This window comes from Lycium ferocissimum, chromosome 6, assembly GCF_029784015.1.
Source record: "Lycium ferocissimum isolate CSIRO_LF1 chromosome 6, AGI_CSIRO_Lferr_CH_V1, whole genome shotgun sequence".
NCBI classification, from domain to species: Eukaryota; Viridiplantae; Streptophyta; class Magnoliopsida; order Solanales; family Solanaceae; genus Lycium; species Lycium ferocissimum.
Genome location: NC_081347.1, coordinates 69,418,291 through 69,430,007, shown reverse-complemented (window position 1 = coordinate 69,430,007; position 11,717 = coordinate 69,418,291).

The following is an 11,717-nucleotide window of genomic DNA, read 5'->3' as shown; positions in this document are numbered from 1 at the left end:
CATATGTGTTCACAATCTTTTTGGCTTTGAATAATTCGAACAATATGCATCGACGATCAAATTTTTATTCTTCAATACTCGCCATGCATGAGAACGCGGTATCTCGTCCGGTTCGAACATCCGCAAGTCAAGAAAGTTTTCTTCTTCAAATCGATTATGAAACGCCTCGGTCCATCATTCTTTGTGTAAACATATTCGCTTGACGCTTCACACTCGAGAACCATTTAACCAATAAAACAGCGTTAACTCGGAGCGGCTTTACCATATTGGAAATATAGATAAATATGCATTAGATATAGTAAAATATAGATTAAAATTTTGTGTTGCAACCAAAGATACCCTCATTCGTATTGATTTGTACTCGTTGATCGACAATGTTACACCCCGTATCTTAGAACTAAGGTTAGACTCATATCATTAGAGTTTTAGCGGAAAAATTGAAGGTTTGAACGTTTTGCGAAAATGGTTGATAGGCCTACTTTAGGCGGATAACTCTTTAATTAGTTGGGAATTTGGGAAAGTACCCTCAATGAAAGTTGTAGTACGTAAAAATAGATTTCTAACGATATAAGGACCAGCCAATCGAGAGATCGGAGCAAGGAGATATGATCGTCTCAATATGGCTAATAGTAAGGCGTTTAAAAGTCTATAGAATCGACTAAGTTTTGATACGTCTTCCTTCCAACGAATTTCATGAAAATCCGTTGGGAATTTGAGGAAACTTAAAACATGAAAGTTGTATCCCTTTGAAGTAGCTTTCCAACGGTATATTATGGGCCTTTAACAGAGCTATGTACAAGAAGTTATGCCTATTTTACCGAACACTGTGCAGAACCGATACGTGTCGCGCGTGCGGGCGCGTGCGATGGCTCCGCATCGCGGGCCGATCGCGCAATCTGAGTATTTACCTGCAGAATGTCGCGCGATGCCCGTGCATCACGGACCCATCGCGCAAAAGGTCGGGTTTCGGGTCAAAATTCGGGATTTCGCGTTTTGAGTTATATTTAAGCTTGGGGTTTATTTCCCTAACACCCCATTACGAAAAATCACCCTAAATCCATAGAGAACAAGTACCAAACCTCAAGAACACCAAAGTAAGCCTACTCTAATTATTTCCAAGTCAATTCTATTACATATCTTTGTAATCTAAACAAGAAATCATCATTCCTAAAACTAGGGTTTTCAAGAAAACCATCTCAAGGTTCAAGAATTCAAGATTTTGGAAATCCTCTTCAAAGCTCAAGTCTTTAATTCAAGTTTTGGAGCGACTAAGGTATGTAGAACTTCCATCCACATGTGGGAATCTCTACGTTCTTCCCCATGCTCCGTTTCTTGATATCCATGAAGTTCAAACCCTAGGACATTAAACCCAACATATTGGTAGCCGGTATTTATATATTTATATACATGAACTTTGTATCTATATTCGTTATTGTATTCCTAATCTTCCATTACGGTTATTAGGAACCCTAGCTTAATCCGTGAATCATGAATTCTTCCTCATGTGTTCTCATTATGTTTATATGAAATTTTATGATTTTGTGTAGCAAGTTACAAGCATGTTTTCAAGTAAATTATATATATAATTATGAACTATTGTTATTACTCATGAATCAAGAACATGTTTGCAATACTATGACAAGTTATCTTGACAAGATATTTCATGAAATCATGTTACAAGTTATTTCGTGAAATCATGATTACAAGTTATTTACAAGTTATTTCACGAAAATCATGGGCTTCTTAGCCAACTATATCATGTTCATATTTTTGGGATTGCTTAGTTAACCGAGAAGGCTCGAGATAACTTGAAACTACGTTGCCACCGCAGGATAAGGGGGTTGTCGGCAAGGAGGCAACACCTTCATTATGCGATTTGGATCCTTACATGCTTATTATTACTTAAATCTCATATCCCCCGGCAAGGTGTGAGTGTTCTCTGGTAGGACGCAAGTACCGGATCATGTTGTCGGTTACACTATAGCATTCCCCACGTTACAAGAAGTTTTATATACATGTATTTTCATTGATTTTCGATTTCGGACTTTACTCCCGTTTCATGCTCATGTTCAAGTTACATTCGGTTCGGTTCATGTCCTATACCTATGTTGTGCCATGTTCTTCATTTCGACAGGTTTACATACTAGTACTATTCACCATGTACTAACGTCCCTTTTGCGGGGCTCGCACTTCACGGTGCGAATATCGATTTTCGGAGCATACACGTACGCGTAGGGATCACCTCGATTATCGGCTTATTGGTGAGCCCCACTCCTCTCGGGGTTCAACATGGAGTCCGTATTAGTATGCGGTTTATGGTAGTCCGGGCCACGTCACGGTAGTTAGTATTCATACATGTTTTAGAGGTTTCATAGATAGATATTAGTTCACAGAGTCAGTTATTCTTTCATGTTTGCAGACTATTACCTTTTCATGATTTTTCATGCTATGAGATAATTTTAAGATTTTATTCCGCAAATTACATTTTCATGATTCATTTAAATTGCATCATATAGAGTATATTGTTTTGATGCCCATGTTGACAAGCAAGCCATGAGGTTCGCTCGGACACATGCAAGCAAGGCCCGAGTGCCGTGTTACGCCTAGGCCATGGTTCGGGGCGTGACAAAGCTTGGTATCAGAGCCTAGGTTCAAGTGTCTTAGGGAGTCTATGAAACCGTGTCCAGTGGGGTCACTTTTATATGTGTGTGCGCGCCGCACATATAAACGATTGACCACCAGAGACATTTAAGATTGTCTCACTTCTTTCAACTCTAGATCGTGCAATAGAGTTGTGTTCTCAGAAATCACTCGAACTCATGTGTTGTTTCCCATTCTACCGAATACGCCTAGTCTCAATGGATGTGGAAGATGTAAAGCTAGTCGTTATCGATGTGTTGTTTCCGATGGAGGCATCGGGAATTATTCTAACTCGTGCCATGAAGCTTAGAGCGAAGAAGTAACATTCTCTTTCCATCGAATTCTAAACGTATCTAATGCGTAAGCGGCGAGAAGGAAAATTCGAGACAAAAGACTTACCAAATAGTGCATGGTGTGTTTATCAGGTGATAATACCTTTTTAAAAACAAGTTTCGGCATGGCAGTACACATAGGTTATATACCTTACAGAATAAGTTTATTTGGATTATCTGACCATGGAGCTACAGTATAAGGATGATAGTTCTGATTTAAGACCCTACAGAGTAACATGTTATGAAATTAGCTGCAGCAATCATAAATTGTCCACGGTAGTTTTGAGCAGGAAATAGCCTAAGAGCCAACCACCTGTAATACTAGAAAGTCTCGACTTTTTTTAGGATATATATATATATATATATATATATATATATATATATATATATATATATATATATATATATATATATATTTTGCCATATGATCTATGTACATGACTAGGAAGGGACTGATGCGATAAGAAAACCATGAGCAGACGATATTGAATTTTTTTTTTGTGGGGTTAGTTTTAATTTATTTAAGCTTATTCAGATCAGACCTAGAGAGTATGATGTTAGTGAGTTACTACAAGAAGCAGATATTACTATGAGATAAAAGATATGACAATTCCCTCTTAGGTTATGTGATTAAGTATTTATCCCGATATGTATAATGTAATATAATTTTGAAACTGTATAGGGAGTTTGGGGTTAGTTGTTCCAATTTCTCATTTGAGAATTTGAGACAGATGAAATTTCCTTAAGTGTGATCCATGTCTATAGTTCAGAAAGATAGTATACAACCCCAGAATAGAGTCAGATAAGGAGGAAAAGTTAGAAATAACCTTATGCTTCACTTTAGTACTCAGAGAAGAATTAGATAATGTGATGCTAACAAGTGGTTAACAGAAGCATAGTAAGTAAGTTTGAATAGATACGGGAATTAGAAATTTCAGCAGAGTTAGTAGAAGTACGATTTGAGTTACTTAGTCAAGTTAGCACTACTAAGGTAACTGTCTGAATACACTGAAGGTGTGTTAGAACCTAGAGGGTCTAAGTTAAATTCGAGGTGTAGACATGGGTGAAAGAAGAAAACCATCTAAGCAGTAAGAGATCAAGCTACAGAAGAAGAGCCTTTAAGAATTATCAGAAAAGAGTTTTCCCCAAGACTGACAAAGCCAAGTTATACCGTTATGTACATTAGAAACCCGTTCATTTAAGTAATCCAGTTTTCTCAGTAAGTAAGACTTGCTTGAAGTAAACCAAAAAAAATGAGTCATCAGTATGTTAGAGGAACTTAGCAGAATCACTAGATGACCACTTATCGCTAACTCAAGGGATCCACAGGCTTTAAACGTCAGCTTTTGAACTAAGGGGGAGATCGTGCGATAAGGTGCCGATATAAACTATGTGTTTTGTAAGTTGATAGGTGTTAAGGAGATTATGTCAAAGGATCACAGTTTCATGTAGCTAAGATAAAGTGTGTGGAATTCGTCTTTTGTCATGTCGCTGAGATCAAGTTTTAGGCGATAAAAGGTTTAAGGGTGTAACGTTTCAATTTCGAGAATAATTCATGCACTATGTAGTACCAATGCCCAAACGTACTCTACACATGCAAAGCATACCTATCTTATGCCCTTGTTAAAGCTTTACACTCCATGTTTAAGATACAAGAATTAAGTCTCCATACGATAGTAAGCTATGCGAGGGAATGTTTTTTCATGTTTCTTACATCAGGTTGTACTCATGTCCAAGGTTAAAGACCGCATTCATGTCTCACGTATCTATCGTGCTTTTATACCCATGATCGTGCTCTATCTTCTAAGTGCTTTCCGAATATGATGTTGATTTTGATAATGATTGAGGAGAAGGTAACACAATAGTTAAAGACTAAGAATCCTATGGAATGCCCACCTGGTCCTTGAACAAGGGAAAAATGCCTTAGGTAAATGATTTATTTCAACTCCAAAGATATGCTACCTACGTTCTCACGTACTCGTGCCCACGACCTACTTCTTTGAGCATCCACATATAGAAATAGCCTAACAGTGGGGGTGGTAGGTAATGATAAGAGTAAGTCAAGATGGATGTCCTACCCACGATTCTACGAAACTCATGCTTATGTTCCTCTAGTTACAGTTTTAAAGCAGCTCGTAGCTTGGCACAAAGGATGCCATTTTCTTTTCCGAAGTACTTATGCCCTGTTTAAGTTCAAGATGACTTTCTAATTATGCCTTAGGTGCTTTACGAACAAAGCATTTATGCCTATGATCCTTGCCTTCATGAGTCTTATTTTATAATGAGGGTGTCGACTTACAGTAATAAGAGTAAACTATGTTGAACCATGTCCCATTCTGTAAGTATAGCCAAGTTCCAAAAGTGATATCTTATCCATCCCCATGTACGTCTATGAGTACCCAAGAGTGAGCCTACAATTGTACTCCACGTAAATCACGCTTTATGTCTTATTAATAGCTCAATACTCATGAAATTAGGTCCAAACGCCACGATATGCATCCATGATGTACTCATGTAAATGTCAGGTTGCTCATGGTCCCATGCCCCATGTCATGCTATTCACGTTTCATTCCATATGAATCACGTTCCCATGTACGCATGTTCCACGTTACGTCCTCCATGTACAATGCACCATGTCATGTTTGTTCTCTAAAGCAAAGTATCTCATGTGAATAGTACCAATAATTCCTTTTCTCTCAGTCCTCTATAATTCGCTCACGCGAATGAGCAAAATGAGCTAAGGTATTCATAATCTTGATTAACAGCTAGCAAGATAATCAGAAGTAAGGTGCATTCCTATATTCAAATAGATATCTTTTCATGTACCCTATTGTACTTATCTCGGGAGTATTCTACTCAGATTCGACGTATTCATGTCATGCCTATGCTAGAGATTTATGAACACCTATGTTAGGATCACATTCTTGTTATACGACTCAAGTCTGTCGCATTCACATCGAGTTACGCTTACATTCAAAGCCTAAGTCATACTCTCTATCTCATATTACCATGGTGACAAACGAGCATCTATGATCAAGTCTCTAAGTATCCAAATCCTACCCGTGCTTAGTATTCAACCCTCATGTGTAACAATCATGTTTTCGACATTCAGATCCCATGTTACGATATCCATGTTTACACGTATCCGTATCTCATGACAGTTTAGCACTCATGTATTCCTGTCATCCAGTTTCATGTATTTATGTCCCACGTCATGCATCTCACGCCCAGGTAATCATGTCATGTTCGTGCCTATTTCCAGTACTCATGTCATTCGTGCCTACGTATTTTTTTTCCAAACCCCATGTATAGTAATCATGTAATCATTCAGCCAATATCCGTGTGTTCAAGCCAGCTCAGTATTTATGTTAGATACATTCAAGATTCAGTAATCACATTATGTCACATCATGCGTATTAAGATGCTATGTAAGTTGTGTGTTGGTACTTTAGTTAGTTGTCAGGTGTTTAAGAAATGTCGTGACGGTCCGAATTATGAAGGAAGTCCTGCCATAAATTTTGTAGATTCCAGAGTTAGTAGCGATTCTTAACCACTAGTCATAAATCGAGGACAAATGTTTCATGATTCTCATTCATGTAGGCGGTACTCAGTTTCATGTTCCCCATGTACATGTTTCCATGTAATCACGTATTCAGTTCTCATGATCCATGACCATGTTCCCACGTAACCATGTCAAACTCTTATGTTTTACGTCATGTTTCTTTTATGTTCATGTATTCAAGCCATGTCCACCACGTTCTTAACCATGATCCATCATTCGAGGATGAATGATCCCATGGGGAGATAATGTTACACCCCGTATCTTAGAACTAAGGTTAGACTCATATCATTAGAGTTTTAGCGGAAAAATTGAAGGTTTGAACGTTTTGCGAAAATGGTTGATAGGCCTACTTGGTAAAGGATAACTCTTTGATTAGTTGGGAATTTGGGAAAGTACCCTCAATGAAAGTTGTAGTACGTAAAAATAGCTTTCTAACGATATAAGGAACAGGCCAATCAGAGATCGGAACAAGGAGATATGATCGTCTCAATATGGCTAATAGTAAGGCGTTTAAAAGTCTATAGAATTGGCTAAGTTTTGATACGACTGCCTTCCAGTCGAATTTCGTGAAAATCCGTTGGGAATTTGAGGAAACTTAAAACATGAAAGTTGTAGCCCTTTGAAATAGCTTTCCAACGATATATTATGGGCCTTGAACAGAGCTATGTACAAGAAGTTATGGCTATTTTACCGAACACTATGCAGAACCGATACGTGTCACGCGTGCGGGCGCGTGCGATGGCTCCGCATCGCGGGCCGATCGCGCAATCTGAGTATTTACCTGTAGAATGTCGCGCGATACCCGTGCATCGAGGACCCATCGCGCAAAAGGTCGGGTTTCGGGTTAAAATTCGGGATTTCGCGTTTTGAGTTATATTTAAGCTTGGGGTTTATTTCCCTAACACCCCATTCACGAAAAATCACCCTAAATCCATAGAGAACAAGTCCCAAACCTCAAGAACACCAAGGTAAGCCTACTCTAATTATTCCAAGTCAATTCTAATACATATCTTTGTAATCTAAACAAGAAATCATCATTCCTAAAACTAGGGTTTTCAAGAAAACCATCTCAAGGTTCAAGAATTCAAGATTTTGGAAATCCTCTTCAAAGCTCAAGTCTTTAATTCAAGTTTTGGAGCGACTAAGGTATGTAGAACTTCCATCCACATGTGGGAATCTCTACGTTCTTCCCCATGCTCCGTTTCTTGATATCCATGAAGTTCAAACCCTAGGGCGTTAAACCCAACATATTGGTAGCCCGTATAGTTATATATTTATATACATGAACTTTGTATCTATATTCGTTATTGTATTCCTAATCTTCCATTACGGTTATTAGGAACCCTAGCTTAATCCATGAATCATGAATTCTTCCTCATGTGTTCTCATTATGTTTATATGAAAATTTATGATTTTATGTAGCAAGTTACAAGCATGTTTTCAAGTCAATTATATATATAATTATGAACTATTGTTATTACTCATGAATCAAGAACATGTTTGCAAGACTATGACAAGATATTTCATGAAACCATATTACAAGTTATTTACAAGTTATTTGAAATCATGATTACAAGTTATTTACAAGTTATTTCACTAAAATCATGGGCTTCTTAGCCAACTATATCATGTTCATATTTTTGGGATTGCTTAGTTAACCGAGAAGGCTGAGATAGCCTAAAACTACGTTGCCACCGTAGGATAAGGGTTGTCGCAAGGAGGCAACACCTTCATTATGCAGCTTTGATCCTTACATGCTTATTATTACTTAAATCTCATATCCCCTGGCAAGGTGTGGGTGTTCTCCTGGTAGGACGCAAGTACCAGATCATGTTGTCGGTTACACTATAGCATTCCCCACGTTACAAGAAGTTTTATATACATGTATTTTCATTGATTTACTGGTTTCAGACTTTACTCCCGTTTCATGCTCATGTTCAAGTTACATTCAGTTTCAGTTCACGTCCTATACCTATGTTGTGCCATGTTCTTCATTTCAGCAGGTTTTACATACTAGTACTATTCACCATGTACTAACGTCCCTTTTGCCCGGGCCTCCGCACTTCACGCGGTGCAGATACCGATTTTCAGGAGCATACACATGCGCAGTAGGATCACCTCAGTTATCAGCTTATTGGTGAGCCCCACTCCTCTCGGGGTTCAACATGGAGTCCGTATTAGTATGCAGTTTATGGTAGTCCAGGGCCACGTCCTGGTAGTTAGTATTCAGACATGTTTTAGAGGTTTCATAGATAGATATTAGTTCACAGAGTCAGTTATTCTTTCATGTTTGCAGACTATTACCTTTTCATGATTTTTCATGCTATGAGATAATTTTAAGATTTTATTCCGCAAATTACATTTTCATGATTCATTTAAATTGCATCATATAAGAGTATATTGTTTTGATTCCCCATGTTGACAAGCAAGCCACGAGGTTCGCTCGGACACATGCAAGCAAGGTCCGAGTGCCGTGTTACGCCTAGGCCATGGTTCGGGGCGTGACAGACAACATCTCTTGATACCGCCTCATCAGTGTTGTGAATGTGTAGGTACCATTTTTTCTATTTGTGCAATTCCATCTACCAAACATCTTCCTCACTTCTTCAAGGAAATCAAAAATATGTAACTCTCTTTTTGACAACCAGCTTTTCCATTAATACATTCGGCTATATTCGAATTCATTGTCCATCCTCTCGTTAATGTGTGAATAAAGCCTAGACCATTTATCCCTTTCAAACATCTTCTAGGTATCGTTTTACCCGAATATCAACATTCCCAATCTTCTCCATTAATTTATCGAACTCGTCTTGGGCCGTATGCTTTCGCCAAAGGAATAAAATATAGTGACTCAACACCTCACTCGTTTGTTGTGTATTGCTTTGTCACATTTTTCCACAAATGCCATATACAAGCCAAATGAGGAACAGTAGGATACACCTTAGAAACTACGTGTATTATGCTTTCATGTCGGTCGGACACGACACACATATTTTTCCTAACACCATAAGCTTGTGAGCAGTTCAAAGAACCACGTCCAGGACTTATTATTCTCAGAATCTATCACACCATACGCTAGTGGTAGGATATTACCTACAAAAGTCAGTGTATATTTATAAGATATTCAACACATATTCTAACTGAATTTTGATCTCACAATGTGTTTTTAGCAACATTATTGTTAAAACAACAGTATATATTTACAATATATTCACCACATATTTACAGTGTATTTCAGCATATATTATTCACAAATTAACACCAGCAATTTATGCAAAGTATGTTTTTAGCAGCTTTATTTGCAAATCAATAGCATACTGTTGTATTTATAAAAAAAAAATTCATACAATAGAATTACACATACCTGCTCCATCCAAAGTACTTGCCGACACAAATGTACCATTATACGTTGATTTAAGGTGTGCACCATCCACTACAACTATTGGTCTACAACACTCGAATCCCTTTATGAATGCTTTGAGTGCTACAAACAAATACATACACTCATTTTCTCGGTGATTTATGCATTTTAACAAAGCGATCCAGGATACGTTTTATCAAGGATGTATATATACGCCGGCAACTTCTTGTATGAATCGGTACCGTCCTCACGAAATCTTTTATAGCCTTCTCTCCTAGCTCTCCATGCCATCATATAAGAAACATCTACGCCAAATTCATTTTTGACATCGTCTTTATATCCCGGTGTGATCTTCCTTTTATGGTTAGTTATTTTCGCCTTGACAACCGCTTCTCCAATAAACCAACTCTTTTGCTTGTCGTTGCGAATACACCTTGTCCTTGACGGACATGTATGTTCGCCATCGAAAATCTAACCCCGAACATTTCGAGAATCCCCAATTCTCGACGCTCTGAACTTCCATTTACATTCCGGCGACCAACATGCCAGAGTATAGCTACATCATACAATGCAAATAGTACATAATATATCAATTAAATACAGTAGAAATAGACAAAAAATATATCAGAAATATATTGCATCAGACGTTTTAAAATAAAAAATTTGGTTAAACAAGTTAACAAATCATCTAAATATAGTACAAATATAACAAAAATACATCTGCACTTTCAGTTACCAGAATACATTTAGAAAGACATACCTTATAGCATTCGATCTCTCTCGTTTTGAAATTGAATCTTCCACGAATTGCATATTTCGTCATCACAATTTTCAAAGTTTCCTTATCACGGTAAATTTATCGACAAAAACTCCTTTCGCTTCCCGGTTTCGAAATTACCAAATTGTTGTCATTCTCAAACAAAAAAACGGTTCTCTTTCCGTAGAATCACAAACTTCCATACCATCCCGATTCTCGCTATATCCAATTTGCACGTACATCATCTCCAATAATACGATTACACCGTCGCATCATCTTCAACATCAAAATCATGAATACTAACGCACATTGGATACATCCCTAACTCGTTTTCTCTCTTAAGCTCAACGTACACATGAACTCCCATATCGTTGTGTATTTCAATTGGTTGAAAATCGCCTTCCAACAAGATATTTTATTGAAATAATTTTCCTGACAGTATCCACGCCTAATTGATTTGTAATCGTAGAAACTAACTCATCGTAATTGCAATTATCAGTGGATACAACAGCATCAATTTTGTAATTCACAAAATAGTTCTGATCGTTCCAAAAACCAGAATGACGGATCAACGCAGTTACGCTAGTCATTATCCTATTGTTTTCGAATACAGCAATGTGTTATATTCAATTTAGCTGATAAAATTATATGTTGAATCTATGAATCTGAGTTTTCGTATATTCAAAAATTCAGAAAAGCCGAAAAAATAAAAGGTTGCAGTGAAAAGATTGTTACCTCAATTATGAACTCAACTTCAATTCGATATTTCAACAGATGAAATCAAATATATATTCGTCGTTCTAATCGAGCTATGTTCACTGGTTTGATATTGTTATTTTTTTTTTTGATGAACTAATCATTGAATCTTTTATTTTTCGTTAAAAATATGAATGTACTTTTTTGAATTCAAATTTTTTTGAATTTGTTAGCTGTTTGAATGCGATATGGGATCAGATATTGAATGGGAGGATATTTGCGTGAATCGGTGAACAATAAAGCGATTTTAATTTAAATTGGAATGATTTTGTTTCCATAAATATAGCAATTTCAGTTAGCCCGGCGTCT